This window comes from Diadema antillarum, unplaced genomic scaffold, assembly GCF_040938485.1.
Source record: "Diadema antillarum isolate AM-2024a unplaced genomic scaffold, OU_Dant_1.0 scf00000108, whole genome shotgun sequence".
NCBI lineage: Eukaryota > Metazoa > Echinodermata > Echinoidea > Diadematoida > Diadematidae > Diadema > Diadema antillarum.
Window position 1 is genome coordinate 961,343 of NW_027270997.1, and position 20,154 is coordinate 981,496.

Consider the following 20,154-nt stretch of genomic DNA (forward strand, 5'->3'; position numbering starts at 1 on the left):
CTTAAGAAATAATGGCTTACTGGGAGCTAAATATGAAGAGTGGGTTCTCAAACGAATACTACGTTTCTGTAATTTATGAATACGATCAATATATTTCTTTGTAGTAATTATTTTTCAATAAACTTATGAAAAAAACAGTGCACACGTCCAGCAGGTGAGTGATACTGTCAATCCCACTAACGTGAATCACATATGAACGAAAAAACAAAAACAACAAAAACATTATTCAAATTCATGAAATTCTCCCGTCGAGATGTTTTCATTGCAATATTGATTGACAAATTGCCCTAAGCGTCATACTCGAGCAGGATTCGAACCTACGACCTCCTGATTTCCGGACAGACTACTATCAGGCTACTTCCTCCTGATCTCCGGGCATGGCTATACATAAGTACAACACTGTTCAAATTTAGTGCTTGTCTACGTCGATAAAGGGGAATTTGTAAATCAGTTGCAATGAAAAACATCTCGACGGAAGAATTTCATGAATTTGAATAATTACGCAGTACCCGCTGCATGCTTTAAGGATTAGAACCGACACTTGCTGTCGGGCGGAAGCTCGGTGGTCTAGTGGAGATGACGCCTGTCCGGAGATCAGGAGGTCGTAGGTTCAAATCCTGCTCGAGTAACGCCCATTATTTCTTTTATCATGGCTACTACTAAAACACTGATCAATTCAGTGCTTATTTACGTTGATTTTGATACGGCAATTTATGACTCAGTCGCAATAAAAACATGTTAATGTGCAGTTAGCTGATACATGGAATACGGAGAAATATGATTTCTCGACATAAAATCAGCACACATATATTAAGTGAACGGCAATAATAATTTCAAGTTGTATGGGGAGCCTGGAATGTACAATATCTTCGACAGTAATAGCAATCGGTATATCAATGGAATGGAATCACAGTACAAGTATCGTCTCAAAATTGTTGTTTATTTCTTACCTAAACTGTCTGTAGATACGAGGTTGAGAGTGCAAGCCTGAAAGACAGAACAAAATTTGCATAAAACCATTTTATGTTAAAACATTTTTCTATAGTGTAACCCTTAGACATGTGTCATTCTTTATTCTTACGTCTGTCTCTTTGTTGCTACTTTCTCTCTTGAACTTTCTCTCATCTGAGCCTACCTGTATGTGTGTGTTTATGTGTGTGTGCGTGCGAGTGACAATTAGGGGCAATCTCTCTCTCTCTCTTTCTCTCTCTCTCTCTCTCACTCTGAATCTTATATATATACACTTTACGTATTTCTCTCTCTCTCTCTCAATATAAATATATATATATGAGATTAAAGCCATTTTAGGTTTTAATCTCATATATATATATATATATATATATATATATATATATTGAGAGAGAGAGAGAGAGAGAGAGAGAGAGAGAGAGAGAGAGGGAAATGCGTAAAGTGTATATCCCGTGCCAAATTAAAGAAGCATCACGCCTCTAGCTTTCATCTTTAAAAATAATTATATACCACGTAGGACTTACTAGTACCATGGAGGTATACCTCCATGGACTTACTGATTACTAGATCTCTGCACGCTAAACTCTTGATCTTATGTCTATCATAGTTGTCACTTCTATTATTTCTTGACCACATAGAGGTCATTAGAGATTCACATTAAATGTCTTGCATCGTCCTTATATCCAACAAAATGTATAGGCCATCGTCTCAACCCGTATTAGACAGGCAGCTTACGAGAAACATGTTGCTTTTGAGCATTATGTTTAGTTCATGTACCTCATATTATGTAACAGCTGCGCCATAAGGATCATTTTGACGGACTTTATGACTTTACATTAGGCAGTTAAAATCATCGCTATAAGCAGCATCATCATTATCATCATCATCATCATCATCATCATCATCATTATTATAATGGCGAAACCCAAGAATCACCACATACTGCAACAGTAACATCTCAAAAGACTGGTATAATCAAATACAAACAGGGCTTTTGACACTTGTTGCACACCAATGCATAGGTTTTTGGTATCTAGACAACTTACCAAGCATGCTAAGCGAACTGGCCACATCTTTGAAATGCAGAACGGCATGATGTTTACATTGTTATCGAAAAGGAAAAAGAATAAAAAAGGATATCATCTCTCACTAAATCGATGTCCGCAAAACGTTTTCTCCAGCACAACTGCAATTTATTTATTTCTTCAATACAATAAGATAAGGCACGACCAAAGTCATACATATACACGTATATGCTCTCTATTGAAAAGATCGACAGGTGTTCATCGCTCCAAAGGCACCATTCCGAGTAAATGCGTGAAGAAAATCTGACGATCCCAACCTATCACCGATGCTACCAGGAACTGCAGTGGTTGGTTGATGTCGGCAAAAAAAAAAAAAATGGGAAAGCCAGGGATGATCTGACGTCAGGTACGTGGCGTTATCTATCACTGACAGTCAAAGTGCAATTTTTTTTAACGCAAATCATATCTCAATAAAGGGAAGGTACAGTATTGGTGGAGATGAGAATTGGGCTTTTAACTTTTTGCGAGGTTTTTAAGAAAACACTTATGATATAGTACAGAGCATACCATTTTAAGAGGAATTCAAAGTTTATTTGATGAAAATCGGGTTTGGAATGACTGAAACATCCAAAAACAAAGTAAATCAAAGCGATCGTAATAAAGTGTGGGTCCCACACTTTATCAGAATCTCTCTTTTGAGATATCTCAGCCATTTCAAAACCAATTTTCGTCAAATAAACGTTGAATTCCTCATAGAATGATAATATTAACATGCTTTTTCGTATTTCACAAGAGGTTTCTCATTATTTCACAAAAAATGTTAGAAACCTGAAATTAGGTCTCAACCAAAACTGTACGATCCCTTTAACGCCTATACCGGCTGCGACAAGCGGACTTTCAATTTGTGCCCCCCCCCCCGTCTCTCTCTCTCTCTCTCTCTCTCTGTGAATCACATTTTTTGATAAAGAGAAAGTTTAAACTTCAATAAAGAAACGATAAAAGAATCATTCTCATACGCTTTTTATTTGAGTTGGTTTGATTTAATTATTCATTCTCTGTATTGACATACTGCTCTGTAGTTCAGCAGTATCATCAAACAATACAATTATGGCACTATGCAGAGTATGGTTATTCTGTACAATTTCAACAATCTTCATCACACTTATACTTATGCTGAGATTGTGGTGACGTTTTTACTATGGTAAAGATTATGCTAATGTTATAAAGATAACGATAACAAACCTACAGTTTGAAATAACGATGATGATACTCACAGTAGACGTTTTCACAATAACTGTATTGTCTTCAAAAATCCTCTTTCATTTTTAACAAATCAACACATCATGAATCACTGGAATCAAATTTTCATCTCTAGTGCACTCTCAACATTTCATTTCATTTATCTAATTTCATTTACTTCATTTCCAATCCAACTGAAAATAAACATTTGAATACACATAAGTAAAAAAAAAACTATGCAAAATTGTAATCAGGGAAAATACTATGAAATGAAATGCAGATGACCTCTTACATCGTGATCAAGGTGGCTATAGATTTATAATGTAAAGACAGAATCAGAAGTATTTATCATAATCGCAACCACATTCGCCTTACACATGTGGCAGGTGCGGTTCTGTCGTGATTACAATCTGTCGTTGAACTGAACATCTATCGTGTCAATTTTAGCTAGGTCACGTAATTTTCTGACATAAAATCAATATGAATAGGCACCCTTAGTTCACTTGTTTTATTATACAATAGCAGGGTAACACCCTTTGCATCATATTATTTTGGTCCTGATATCATAACCTAGCAATTGCGGTATGAAGTGTCAGTAACTAAATCTTTGGGTGAAACATGATATTTCTCTTTTCAAAAACTAACGGGAGAGGAGTGATTTTGTTTGCATGCATTCAGTAAAAACATGTGAAACTTGAATAATTTATAGCTTTCTCATTCTATTTCAGGTACTTTTCATTAAATTGCTATCATTCTCTTCGTTTGGTCTTACAAGATTCATCAAAATCAATTTGAGAATACATGTAGATATAGCTGTGAACTTTCACGTTTCATATATAATGCATCCCAGTAGGTTAGATAGTGATTCAACTTCCTTGACTATAGGTACTTATTTTCTACATAATGGGCTGAGAGAAGCACTGTCGATATTGTGCCCTGCTCAGAGATACAGTCGTCCTCTCTTACTTAGAATTTTTTATTGATTATCTAAGCGATTAGTAAATTCGTTGATTGGTTACAATTGTTTGTTGTTGTTTTTTGCGCAAGGTTGTCAAATTACTATCATGTTCATGTGAGGCAGTTTGTGTTGCTTGCATATCGTATTCAAACCTTCATTCATTGTGTTCATATCTTTATCCTTAAGGTTGTTGCGCCCAAAGGTTTACTGTACATAAAAGAAGAAGAAGAAGAAGAAGAAGAAGAAGAAGAAGAAGAAGAAGAAAATTCTCACAATGTTTCCAGAGACTAATGCACTACCAAAACATTTTAAATTCCTCGTACATGTGAGACAAGAAGTTGCTCCTAACAGTGAAGAAAGCTTACTCGAGGTTTGGTCGTGGCTTGTCCTGCATGGTAGGAAGTTATTCATTCAAACTAAAGGTTTGAACTAAAGAAACATTTTCAAAAGGGGCATTCCAATTCAGTGATTCAGAAACAGACAAAAGCATGCACAAATTTGAATCCATTCAAAGTCGGCCGATGGAGTAAGCGTACGTATGACCAAGAAATAAGGAAGGGATACCAAAGTCGACAAATCTCACATGTATAATGTCTTGCATGTTACAAACAATGAAATCCTAATTCCAAAACATGGAGAGACAAACAGGTTGATTTGGAATCAAGTGGCTTTCGGCTTTAGACCAGTCAATAAGAGAGTTTATGGTTTCTGATTTTGCATTAGCTTCATGGTTTCGGGTTTTTATTGTGGTTTTTTTTTTATTGTTTGTTTTAGTTACTATCATTATTTTCTGTTTGCCATTCGGCTGTGATGGAGTGATGGGGCATTGCCGGCTCTTTTAGACATGTTTTAGAATTCGAGTGAAAAAAAAAATGGAATTATTTACATTTTAGTACAATCATTCCGTCCAATTTAATTCCAATTACATTCAAATTGCATTTATTTCCACTTAACGGAAAAGTGACACAGATGCAAGGTATACATCTATATATTAACAATGAAGCAATGCAGATCATAAAGTTTTATATCATAATTATATATGAACGAATGAGTAGAAACAATCGCATACTTTGCCAGGGATGTCAAGTTCAAAAACAAAATATGAGTGAGATTGTCATGACTCGGCATCTCGGCATGCGAATGTGCGCGCGAGCGAGGGTGTGGGAGGGGTTTTTCCCCCCTTTGGCCTCCCACGGTAGGGAGCTTTTTCAATTTTTAGCTCTTAATGGTGCGATCAGGTGCATATTTCAGTGACTATTTTTTTACTTATTTTGAAAGACAAAAGGGAAATATACCTTCATTTTCAACTATCACTTTAATCTTTTGAGCAATGCTCATTATCATAGGCCCAAGTTGCAGACTTGGCCCGATGCGTGAGAAAAATGGGTGTCATGCGTGAGATCGTGAGATTGCCCCTAAATGCTTGAGTCTCACGCAGAATGCGTGAGACTTGGTAGCTCTGCTTTGCAATGGCGTCAAAAGTAAATGTATGAATATTCAAAGATATATGTAATTTGTAAAGCGACAGGAGCAGCATTCTACTCGTGTAATGATGGCATACGTCTACTTCATAATAGTCGGTTGATATCTATCGTGATTTATTACACATAATCTATGTTCTGTTGTCATAACGTGAAAACGATATTCCTTTATGTGCTTGGAATGCCGATTGACAAAGAAAATCCCATAGTGTTGTACAAACTAACCAAAGTTCCTGGCACTGAAAGGGTTTAGTACAACTGAGGAATCATTTGATACTAAATTTGCTGATATCATACAATTGACTAAATGGTGGGAGTTCGACATGATTGTGTTTACCAAGTCAATCACCCCATCTCGCCATCATTTATTATATAACAGGAATCAGCGGAGCGTGTCCAGCCTGCACTTTGAAATGGTGGATACCAGAATAAATTTCGTCGTTCCATGAGGGTTGGGCGTCGAATAGGATGAAGACGAGGCAACAGAATAACGAGTTTGTGTCACATTATTCATTTACAGCGTCAGCAGCCTTGGCGTTTACACGTTCCATTCCGTCTATATACAAGAACGTGGCAACTGTACTCTTGAAAGTAATAACACAGGATGTCACAGGATGTCAGCTGGATTAGTTTACTTTGTTCTTCTTCAGCACTGTTGTCTGTACAGAATTTGACAAACATCGTGTGGTAAAGAAATTACACTCATACCACCAGCTCTTAAAGTTGAAATAAGTGCCCTCGGTATAAGGAAATGAAGATATACTCCTGATTTTGAATACCTACCAACTGTCAGACTATATTGTTTAGTGTAAAACAAATTGTTCGATCCAAATTAAAATCCTCTTCGACAATACTCGTGAATTAGATACATATACCACAGTTTGTGCTTCAAGTAGAAATCATCGTCGAAAGCGCATGTTCAGACTAATGTTCAATAATTGACCACAAGTTCGATTACAAATTCACAAGTTACATCAACACGCACCCACACAAATAAACCAAAATGAGATCCCTGTGACTTATGCATCAAACACATTGCTTAAACAAGAGAGATTGTTTAATATATGATTCTGCAACTTTTACTACTCGTTGAAGTCAGCAGTACAGGGAGGAAGTACTCTGTACGTTATCACCCAATATGGTATCATTGATGATAAAGTAGACAACCACTGTCAAAAACTAATCGCAATCTTATTCCCGCGATCATAAAGGTTTTTAATGAAAATAATTGTTAATTTTGTGCTGTGTATAGAAACAGCGTTGCTAGGTAACTTGTCACATGCTACTGCGTCCTTCACGATGGGTATTGTAAATTGAAGAGAAAAAGAGCGATGCGTTTTCAGCAGCCCAGTCAGTCTAATACAGAATACAGAGTTTCTCTCCCGCGAGAGCGTCATATAAATATATATATATATATATATATATATATATATATATATATATATATATAATATATATAATATATATATGAATATATATATACATATATATATATATATATATATATATACGTATATACATACATATATATACATACACATATGTAAATATACCACATAAATCATGCTACCTCTGAAACACATTATTTGATGTGCACACATTATCTGATTATCCTCGGTGTGCCACATTCATTTTCTGGCCATAAGTATTTGTGTGGAATTTGTCCATAATTATTTGACTCATTTACACAGAGAAAAAGTTTAAATGCTTTTATTATTTCTTTTTTTTTCCTCTCAGGGCTGGAAAATTTTGAATATATTGAATCACGAATTTATTAAGCAATGCGGATTTTTGTTTTGACCCACAAAAATTAAATTTTTGTTTCCTCATGAAATCAAAATGTATCAAATGCTTTGTTGCCATGACAACCTATCCAATTCATGCAAATGGTACAACGAAACACACTGTTCATCCAGCCACTGTCTGACAACGGCAAATGAAATCAGTTTTTTTTTCCCCAAAGGCCTACTTCTACTGTACGCTGGATGATGAGAAGCGCAAAATCTCAAATGTAAAGGTAGGTAGGAACAAAATATAGGATAATAGTAATGATGAAATAATAATAATGATAATAATAATAATAATAATAGTGGCTACTTGTATAGCGCACAGGTCTACTTTTCAGTGCTCATGGCGCTTCAAAAATGAAAATATATACATGCATTATACATATTCAAACATGTCAACAAAGCAGAGAATGGCAAACAAAAAACAAATATATACCAAATAAAGAACACAACATAATCATAATATCGTAATATATCATAAGGATCATAATAGTTCAACATTTTATCATAATAGAAACTTTTATGGATTTCTGTATGAATGTACGTACATTGCTCTGTCAAAGAGTATTAACTATAGGGCGAAAAGAAGGGCATAAAAAGAATCCTGTAAATTGACCAATTCATTTGTCTTGTTTTGTACGTTGGCATGTGTGTGTAAGTGTGCGTATTTGTGATATACCTATAGATATACATTATTAGCTGTTTCTATGAGGCAATTGACCATGCTGCAGTTCATTATAGTTAGGAGCAAGGACACCAAAATAACAAATTAGTATGTAGTGAATTCCCATGACATTCTGAGTGCTCATTAACATGAACACCACATTATCATAATAGCTATAGTTTGGTGTATAGGTAGGCCTATACACAACGGTCTTTGTATCAGACGGTGTTATGCTAAAAGATGGTTTTGTGTTTTGCTCATCTTAGGTCGCAGTATGAAACATTCATTTAGGCATGATGGGATTTTTCCTTAAAGCCTCTGCTGCCGGATAGCTCAAGGGGAAACAACAGCGACTGGCAAACACACACACATACACACAGACAGACAGACATAATTATGGGGTCTACAAGACATTTCAAATATCCCTTTACTGGTTTCTTGTTACGAACTCGATGCTAATATTAAATTTTGCTCGATTTTATTCCGTCCTGTAGCCACACACAAGCACACACACACACACACACACACACACACACACACACACAAACACACACAGATATGTACACATCTAGATATCAGTATGTAAATTTATATCTATGTAATAGTATGTACGCTCATGAAAAGAGAGTGGGAACGTAATTCAAGGCTTGCCAAAATTCAAATAATTGTACAAAAATTATACTAGAAAATTATAACACTTCACTAGTCTGTACATGCGTGATATCTGTCTTAGGAATAAACGCATAAAATCATGACGAGATAGGCTTGTATGGTCACAGACACACAAACACGCACACGCATATTGATATGGACCCCTACATAAAATATGAACACACATGTAAAATTTATCCATATTGGCCTAGAACGTTTCGACGCATACCATTAACTTTTCATGGTTTATCGGACTAGTCCTTGTATGTGTAGAACTAATCCGCTGCATTGGTAGCCAATATTCCTAATTGCAATCGTGATCAAACCAACAGTAGATCTCGGTATTATCCTCGTTCAGCAGGGGTATAGAAAAACAAGCCATCATCAGGTGATTCTTTTTAATCTTTTTTTTTTTTTTTTTTGGGGGGGGGGGTAATTTTATGTAGTGGGCAGACAACGAAAGCGTCAGTGATTCGGCAATATTTCATTATTAATACTTTAATAGACAAGCAGCGACGAGAGAGAGAGATTAGTGCTATAGAGCAAAACAAAATGAAATGAAATAGAAACACGTATTGCTCTTACCATGGCAAAACATTGTTTGACATTTATGAAACATCTACACGCTATGGTGGTCACAAATGCAGATTTTGAAGTCAAATGGTAGGACGCTTAGGGACATAGCCCAATCCACAATATTTTGGTTTTTTTTAAATAGAAGAATTTCGTTACAATGTCATGACAATGCTCAGGAACAAAGGAAATAAGATCAATCCACAATATGTATGCTTTGACCAAATTATTATTTTGTAATTAGGAAAAAAAAAACACGGAGAGGGCGTGAAACGTCGCTACTCCAAAACACAAGTAAGACCAGTTGACTAATTACTGGTACAGTTCATGATATACTCTGCCTGGATGACTGAGAACATTCACAGAGGTTACATGGTTTTTATTTTATTGAATTCCAAAGCCCTGAAGATGACCCATTTAAAGATATGATGCTGTTTATTATTGGCAACTATAAGTGAACTATTAACACTACGTCCAATGGCTCCTCCTTCCCATCACAACTATATGGAATGACGCCTGGGCCCACTAGAAATTGGAGTCGGGCCAAATTTATTTTTTTGGTGTTCCGAACTGGCGAGCACGCTTCAAAATGGATTGTTATTTTTGCTGTTATTGTGGGCCACTACTATCTTTTGTGCATGGGCCACCGAAATTTCAGAACAAAAGATATACAGTACAGGCCAAAAGTTTAGGGCCACCCTCAGATTTAAAAGAAAATCATACAAAACACTGCATTCTGCATTTATTCAAATGTATCGATACTGAATGGGCTATGGCAGTTCCATTACATCACACAAGCATGTTTCCAACCGGTTCACACTTCCGTGAACTCCAGTCAGTTTTCGTAATATATTCAAATTTTATGCATAACTTTTAAGCAAAGGTTGTTTTTGACAACCTGAAAGCTTGTCCGAGGCTTGTCCGACATAGCAACAAATGATATATGCAAACTGGATTCTAGCAATTGAATTTCATTAAAAAAGAGCAGGTTAAAGGAATAGCTCATCTCTATAATCTTGCTGGGAATGAAACATCCATAAATTTGAATTCATTAGGAAAATGGTCTATTCCCGTCTCTTGAGGCTGCGTTCACATAGAAGTATACTATTCGGATATTCGGGCTCGTTTTTCGAGGGCACGCGAATAGCTTGAATCGAACGATAGGATTTCCTCACACCGGTTCACATAGGAGGGAACTATTCGAAAGTACCGAATAGCTGCGAAAAGTATAGCAAAATGGGAATCGAGCTTGTTCGATTTTCTTGCAGCGTACACCGTCTCTCGTTTATGAAATAATGACACTTTTGGTCTGGATTTGCCCTTTAGCAAAAATAAGCATGTAGACTGACATTCTGATGCAGTTTAGAAATTGTTAATAAGATTTGCTGGGATGTAGGAGGAAGAAATCTTCACTGCATGGGATGGTGAGTTGACGGTGCGGGTGATGGTGTACTCGGTGCCCGAATAGCGAATAGCGAATACCAAATACCAAATAGCGAATACCGAATACTTCTATGTGAACGTAGCCTTAGGCTGCGTTCACATAGAAGTATTCGGTATTCGGTATTCGGTATTCGGTATTCGGTATTCGGTATTCGGTATTCGGTATTCGGTATTCGGTATTCGGTACTCGGTATTCGCTATTCGGGCACCGAATACACCATCACCCGCACCGTCAACTCACCATCCCGTGCAGTGAGGATTTCTTCCTCCTACATTCCAGCAAATCTTATTAACAATTTCTAAACTGCATCATAATGTCAGTCTACATGCTTATTTTTGCTAAAGGGCAAATCCAGACCAAAAGTGTCATTATTTCATAAACGAGAGACGGTATACGCTGCAAGAAAATCGAACAAGCTCGATTCCCACTTTGCTATACTTTTCGCAGCTATTCGTACTTTCGAATAGTGCCCTCCTACGTGAACCGGTGTGAGGAAATCCTATCGTTCGATTCAAGCTATTCGCGTGCCCTCGAAAAACGAGCCCGAATACCCGAAAAGTATACTTCTATGTGAACGCAGCCTAATGGAGGTATGAGTGACACTGTTTGGAAGGGTAGCTGCAAAAGAACCACTCCTTCGCCCAGTCTGCACGATTAAAAGACTGCTGTGGGCCAAGAAACACAAAAATTGGACTGTTGGTGACTGGAAGAAGGTCCTTTGGACTGATGAGAGTAAGTTTCACTTATTTGGAACAAACAGAAGAGTATAGAGTATTGTATATGAGGCGACAGGAGACAGAACGTATGATTGACAGCTGTGTTGTACCTACTGTAAAGCATGGTGGAGGATCAGTGATGGTCTGGGGATGTTTTGGAGGAGAAAGAGTTGGAGACTTGGTTCTGGTCAAGGGAAACGTGAACAAAGAGCATTACCCCTCAATACTTCAGAGGCATGCAGTTCCATCTGGCTTAAGAGTCATTGGGTAAAACTTCATCCTGCAACAAGTCAACGATCCGAAACAATCATCTAAGCTTTGCCAGAACTACATCTGTTCAAAAGAAGATCAGAATATCTTGAGGAACATGATTTGGCCACCGCAGTCTCCAGACCTTTCTCCTATAGAACTGGCATGGGATGAACTTGACAGGCAGGTGCGCTGCTCCTCCCCTTGCAATGAAAAATAGATGTTTGAATGCTTAAAGTCAGCATGGGAATTATTGTCTGCATCATACTTCAAAAAAAAAAAAAAAAACTTTTAGATTGCATGCCAAGAATCTGTAAAGCAGTGATCAAGGCACATGGAGGGTATTTTGATGAATCCAAAGTGCGGGCGAAAAAATCTCTGCAAAATGGGTAATTAAGCTGTAATTCATGTTGGAAACATGCTTGTATGATGAAATGGATCTGCTTAAGCCCATTCAGTATCAGTACATTCGAATGAAATGCAGAACACATTATTTTTTTTTTTAGGATTTTCTTTTAAATCTGAGGGTGGCCCCAAACTTTTGGCCTGTACTGTATGTATATAAAGAGAGAGAGAGAGAGAGAGAGAGAAGAGTGAAAAAGATACCTCTCGTGCCCGCGCAGACTCGCAACATTCAGACGGAAAGAACTGAAAAAACCCCCACCTCTACTGGCCAATCAGCATATGAAAAAAAAAGAAGGCATAATTATTATGAAGTGTTTTTTATAGCAATGTGGAATATTTCAATGTATTCTTTTATGATGTGCATCGCAGATCAAGGCATCGTATTTCAAATACGAGTGAGAATAAAATACAGAAGCAGCAACGACAGATGAAAGGCGAATGGCACAATTGATGATTGCAGCACTGAGTTAACAATCGTTGGGTTGGATCTGAAAACAGGTTTCAACACATTGCACGACATAACAATTAGAGAAAAAACATGAGTGCGCTTAAACTTTGAGTGGTAATTATGTCTCCAGCTTCATCTTTGAAGGAGATATTAAAACGTTTCAACAGCATTTCGCATTCACGAATAATTAAGTGATTACACATTTTTACAATATCATTGCATCAGATAGGAAACAAGTAAAAAAAAAAGTGGAAGCATGAATTAAGAATCTAAAATTGCGATAACAGTGTAAGCTATCAATGAAGCTAAACAAATTGAATCCAACCATTAGTTTCAGAGATAAATAAATCTGGATTGATCTTGAACAGTTTATGTATCAGTGTTTTTAACATACGATGAATTTACATTAAAATCTGCCTAATTAATTTGAACATACAATTCGATTCTCAATTAAAGTACATACCAGAAAAGTATAGTCTTAAAGTGAATCAAACAATGCAAAAAATATAATGTGTTGTGTGCGTTTTCGTGAAAATGCGAATTGCACGTGATGCTGCACAGAAATGTAAGGATCCAATGTTACCGTTAAAAATGAATAGTAGCATTAACGTTGTTAAAACAACCAATTTTCCAATAACAATAAACAAGTAGTAATAAATTTAGTATTGCTTCGACGTTGATAGATGAATCAGACTTTTTGTCATGTGAAACTATTTCTTAAACACGTTTATACATAAGAAAAAAAAATGTGGCATTATATATCCTTATGACTTACGTAACCAACTGGCAAATAATAGGAGAAATAGTTATGCGACAATATACATTGTTACACAAAGGTAGGCATATAGCTCGGTACTGTGATAGTGATACTCATACAGTGCTAGAACCACGTGAATAGTACTGGATTTGAAACTTTAACGTTCTGCTTCCAATGATAACAGTTTCCCCAGCGACGTAGGATGTTCAGGAATGCAGGTTTAGACGCTAGAAACTACCGTGTGTAAAAGTAAAACAAGTGCTCAAATGTTTTCTCATAATAGTATCTCCTATCGTGTTATGAATAGACATGACATTTAAAATACATTAAATTGATTTCCATGCACAAAACAATAACACTTACAACTCAAGATTATAGAATGTGCTCTTTTAAGTACCAACATTTTAAGTTTGAATAGCTAATTAGTTCTGTTCATTTTTGTTTTGTTTTATCTATGTATGTGGACTGCAGGAAGCTTTTCTCTGAGGAAGTAGCACATAGAATGTTAGAAGAACATTTGTATTATAAAGTTTGGACTTGATAAATGTGTCTTTTGTTTTGCAGCCCATATTTTCCAAGCTCTTCAAATTAAACCATTACTAAGAGATATTACGGCAAAGGTAACATCTGCGACCACAGCTTGGAAATCATTTCAAGTCACCTTGAACACTTAAATTTGTTGTGAGTTGGACAAATCTTATCATATAAGGATGTATATCATGGATTTGACATCGGCATTTACATCCACAGATCTCCTTTTCATCACAGGCAGAATTAGTTTGATTCGATAGCTTTAACAATGGATGGCAGCTGGTAGCTTCATGCTTTAACGGTCATGAGCAATGCTCCAAGCGTGTGCCACGGAGAGATAAACAAAAATGTTTTGAGAGCCCAAACTTTGCTATAAACAAATAACCCTGTAATTACTACATTAACGGTTTGCTTACATACCTAGCTAACAGTGAAAATTAGATTAAAGTTTTAAGGGGATAGCTAGTAAATGATCAGATGAAATCAGTGGGAATGCTGGGGATGATTGTTCCAATCCTTGTGGGATTCATTTAAGAAGTACATTATATATCTATTGTTGTGAGAAAATTATTTGCTTCAGAATGGTCTCATATTCAAGTAATTTGCAGTTTTAATGGTTCCAGGCTAGCATGCCTGTACAGTGAAATGAATCCCACAAGAATTGGAACAATCATTCCCAAGCATTCCCACTGATTCCCATTGATCAGTTACTAGCCATCCCCTTTAAATATTGGAAATTACTTTTCAGAATTTGTTGTGCAGTCACAGAGAAGCCGTCGCCACACTTGTTGCCTCAGTTCCTGAAAAGAAATCATAATTATGTTGTAATTATTCGATCAAAGAGCAAGCATATACACTTGGGTCAGAACGAAATACCCCATCCCAGCACAAAATGATAATAATAAGAAATAACAATAACAAAATAACAAATAACAAACAAATGAGCAATGAAAGCCCCTTTTATAATGTTTAAATATCCTTCGACAGTATAAACTTTATGGTGATTGATCGACACATCAGATTGTAATATAACTTTCAATGCTCTTATGTTTGTGTGAAACACCATTGTGACGACAGATGATCAATATTCATTCCCGTATTCCTAACAGACATTGAAGAAAAAATGACTGGCATAAAATAAAAGGGACAGGTTTTCTCCTAAAAATGACTTGGTCACTCTCTGTGAAACACATACTACTATATTATGACATATGAAATAACCGATATAGAAATGAAATGGTGGGAGATAAGGCAATCACTAAATCACGAGTCAAATTCCGAGCCACGAACATTGAAGCAACTCTAGAGCAATTTCCTTTTGCCATGCAACACAGAAAAATATGCTGTACAATAAATTTGAGATAATCTGATCCCTCAAGACAGATCCAATAGGAACGGTCTTCTGAATGCTATTTGCGAATACCACTCCATGCGAAAGCACTTTAACCGGTATGCTCATTCTTGGTTGGATTTTCTTTCTGACGTCTGTTCTTTGCGCCATCTCCTCGAAGAAGATAGCATGAATAACATCAGTAATCTTTCTTTTTTTTTTAAAGCACAGTTCTTTTGAAGCAAAAATAAAGGAGTCAGCCGAGTTCTCACCTGTAGTGGTAGTTGAATGAGTAGTGTTAAATCTCTTGTATGCCCGATCTTTTCCGCTCTTTTTTTTCCTGTTATGAAATATGGAGAATTTGCAGAACAGCGATGATTGCACATGAACTCTGGAAAAACTGAGTGAAATAAGTATAAGAAGAATGTAACCATGCTGATGACGGGAAATATGGTTGTGATTCTGATAGTCGGCGCAACTTTATTTCAAACTGGGTAGCACTGGTATACATGTCGAGGCTAGATAGGGGTCATACCACGGAAGTATGATCTGATCGATTATGAACAACAGAGCACTGAAGAGGCAAAGAGAATGATTACAACATGATATGATGATATTATTCAGCATATTCAGTGTTTTTGTTATTGTATTATTTGTAGTGGCATACTCGTATATACGAGCTAGGGTTGCAAAGAACTCTCTGTACAATGCGTCATACATTCCCCATATTCTGGAAAGAAATTGAAGCCATTCTGTTAGTATCTCTCGCTATTTCACACGCTGCATCCACACTGATGTAAAAACTACACAATTTTCACCAGTGTTTAAACAATCTTCAATTAGGGTTACCTCAGATGTTCCAGATTGTGGAGAGACAGCTCTCCTCCGAGAACAGAACTTGATGTTTATCTAGATACGGGAAAAAAATAACAGGACATAATTACGAAGTTATTCTACTTCAGTGATTGGTGAAACTGTGTCATAATCATGGTATTATCTTGTCTGAATATACACGACTGTGTCATCAGCTTCTATGTTTGTCACATTGCCCAGTTTCTGGTTTATATTCTACTCGTTACGCTTAAAAATACGGCTCTATTTCAGCGTTAGTTTGATATTAAGTCTTGTTCCTTCAAGCAATGTTTAACCTGATGGGATCGTGAATTCATTTCCCCTGAAACAAAACAAAAGTCAAAACGTACAAAGAAAAACTTGATGATACGGAAATGTTTGTGGGGTGGGGGTGGGATGTCCGATGACTGTCTTCGCCTATTTCACATAGGCCTCAGCTACTGAGTAGCTATTGCTTTACCAAAACAAATCTTTTGCAGACTTACGTATGTCTTTGGAGCCTACATTCCATGTCCTTCTGAAGATTGCAGTCTTTACCTGTCATACACAGCTACTTACATTACATTACGTTAACACGTGCTCTCAAGGTTTAATTAGTCAACGTTGTGTGTATACATGTGTATTTTTGTGTTTTAAAAGACAGAAATGCATGTACCTTCAAACGAAACTTGATATTTTAACAAAGAAGTAAGCAGATTACATCATGGTTATCTGACATTGAAAATAAAGGCTCGTTATTCCAATGTTTGCTTTCCGAAACACAAAATTTCCGAAAACCTAGATGTTTGATAATCTGAAAGTGAAAAATGGGTTCGTCAATAGACTATTTGTGGTATTATTCCGAAGGCTCGTTACTTCGAAGGTTTGTAATTACGAAAATAAAATAGGTTTCGTTATGCGAAGGTTTGTTGATACGAAACCGAAATGAGGTTCGTTAATCTTAAAATGAAAAGAAAGAGCGTACTTACTACATATCTTCGGAACTACGAACCTCATTCCGTTTTCGGAATAATAAACCTTCGACATAGCGAACTGTTACCCTGAAAATTACCTGAGAACTTGCCTCATCGTTCAAAAGAATCTGAAAGACCAAGATGAAAACGCCCTGTATAATGACAATGAAAGCAAATCAAATATCGAATAATCATTCTTTCCTTCCTAATAATACTACATCATTATGAGAGGGGAAAAAACTTTAATAATCACGTGGGAGATTTCAAAATTTATCGGATTTGATGAAGAGTAATATTTATTTGTGTCTGAAACAATTCAGATGTTCATCCTGATATACCCTCAGTGACAATTTCCTTGCTGTTGTGTTGCCTATTCAAGCAAAACTCTCCCTGGAATGCAAAACAATTACTGTAGTTATCATACGTATAGGACTCAAAACTAACTTTTTTTTTTCACATGTGATCCCTTTTATGGGCCGATTAAAAATTTGATTTGAACTTCTGGTTGCCGGATAAAAATGAACCAAAATAAGAGGAAACATAACAATCAATTATGAATCTTAGCTGCTCGATCGGGCCACGAAAAGATAAGTTTACTGAGTATAGTGAAGTAAAGTTATTTTCGCTTCATTTGCGATGAGGCGGAAGTTATACTGGGTCCACTTAGCCCTCTTATTCATCAAGACTACTTTCTTTATCTGTGCCCTTCTTTATCTCTCTCCCTCTTCCTCTGTCTCCCTCTCCATGCTTGACGTCATACTGCAAATCAAGTCACGTGGTTTCTTACCTGCGTTGTGTTCACGATGACGAAAAGGTAGGAGAATACTACGTGAATACCGCCAAAAAATCCGAGAATCCACTGTATTCCCAAGATGGGAAGGAGTATAGCAACCGCCCGAGCAGACGAGGTGAAATGTAAAGAGGTTTTCTGCTGTTGTTTCTGTCTTTTGAGGTTGGCAGGAAGTATGAAATACATCTTATTGGCACTCACAGAGTACCACAATTAAGATATTGGCTTTCATTCGAAGTGTAATGATTATATCATCATTTCATAGCAATGACTATTTTGTAGGTATTATCAAAAGTAATAATCGAAAATATGATAATTTTACAAAGGTCGAGCTTTAATAACTTAACACAGTGGCAGTATGACACCAAAATGAAGAACATGCGAGTACAGGGGCGGATCCAGGAATTCTGTAAAGGGGGGGGGGGGACTAATATTCCAGGTACCACTTCCGGATTTCATTTCTTTCTTTTTTTTCTTTTTTCAACAAAAAATAAAGGGGGCGTGCGCCCTTTGCGCCCCTCTCTGGAGCCGCCACTGGAGTATAATACCCATTTATTAGAACCGAACGTATAGATGACACACTGACGGTCGCCCAGTATTGCAGAAGACATTAATTTCCAGGATGCAGTGAATCAGATCAAGGGTTTCAAAGATACTTACAAGAACTTTTCCTTTTCAGACTTGTCCCGAAACGCTTTGACCGAGACAAAAGTCCGTAGAGCGAATACGAGCACACAGGCATTGCACTGGGGAAGAAATACGTATATGAGAACCTATAAATTATTGTTGAGCCACACCACTGATTGCTGAAATGAAAGAATCAAGTCTTATTTTGCTGTTGAGAATAGCTCATTGCTTTTGCTCAGTCTGAGTTTAATTTCCCTATGATCCAATTCAACTTTAAAGGATCTATACTTCGGAAGGTGTGTGCAAGATTGACAGAAATGTGTAATTTTCCCTATAATTCACAAACCTAAACAATCTTCAGGGGCAAGTTAAATGACAATATACATGCAAACATAAGTGCGTATGATATCCCTCGTACCTAATGGACAGGAAAATATTTCTTCTATTACACAATTATTCTAGGGTTGCGTTTCTGGGGAGGCAATATTTTGGGGATGTTGAATGGGACACTTTTCTGTACGGCTGCTTTTGACTCCCTCACACGAAAAAAGAAGAAAAAAAAAAGAATACAATCATGCTATCGTGAACCAAGGAACAAAACTGCATTCTCAATGGTACAATATGAGGCGTACCGTAACAACGAAGAGAACTGGTCCAAGGAATGCCCATAATCCACCACGTGATGTCCTCAACCAGCACCTGAGGCAATTCAAATTGCAGGAATACTATATAGCGACATTTTCTCAGTAAAGTAATTGATTACTACTCATTGGTCTCTTTGATCAGGCATTTTCATCCACTTTGGAACTTACTTAAAGGCAAATTATGATGATTATCATTCAGATACTTTTTAAGCAGTGTTTTGTAAAATGAATAAGTTCATATATTCACACAAAGACACACACACAAAACGCACACACATTTACACACACAATAATATATATATATATATATATATATATATATATATATATATATTATACACACACACACACACACAAATATATATATATATATATATGTACATATACATATATATAATACATATACATATATACATATATATAATACAGTGCAGTGTTATGAACGACAAGTGCACAGTTAGCCCAAGTGCAGTATTATTGGTGAAATAGAATTGTACGAGGGCTAATTATGTTTTCAGGAGTGCGCATTGGCAGCAATAGCGAATGAAAGATCATACACCAGTACATGTATTGCATAGAAAATTAAAGTGCATATTACAACATTGATGTGTCTAGGGTAGATAATGAATGCAGTTCGGCTAAGCACAAAACGAAACACCACTCCCGTTAATTACACTGTTTTTGAAGACGGTTTTTGTTCGAAGTATTTCCTCTGCTATAGTGCACCTTGAAACTTATATAGATTCTAATCACGGCTTTACTTTTTTACACATTTTGCATATTGAGGTGATCCATATGATTACGCTGTCACCATCTTATACATACTGTAATTGAGAATGTAATGCAGAAATAAAACTAAACCGATCTGAACTGAACAGAACTTCGCTGTTTACAGACTCTTCATTGGATTAATGTGATGGGTGCGTCACCGTATATAATTGCACAAAGAACTATTTTGTGGTAATCTCACAGCTTGCCAGATAAAAATGCAAAGTAATGAATGAATCAGAAAACTGGCTATCTAGCGTGTCATAGTCTAAAACGTCAGCCATTATTCCAGT

General features: G+C 36.5%; 1 non-coding gene across 1 annotated transcript; it reads left to right on the forward strand.

Annotated features, from left to right (window-relative positions):
- The first annotated feature begins 556 nt into the window (after positions 1-556).
- Trnas-gga (transfer RNA serine (anticodon GGA)) lies at positions 557-629 on the forward strand. The gene has a single exon. It is a non-coding gene; the product is annotated as a tRNA-Ser (tRNA).
- The last annotated feature ends 19,525 nt before the right edge of the window (positions 630-20,154 follow it).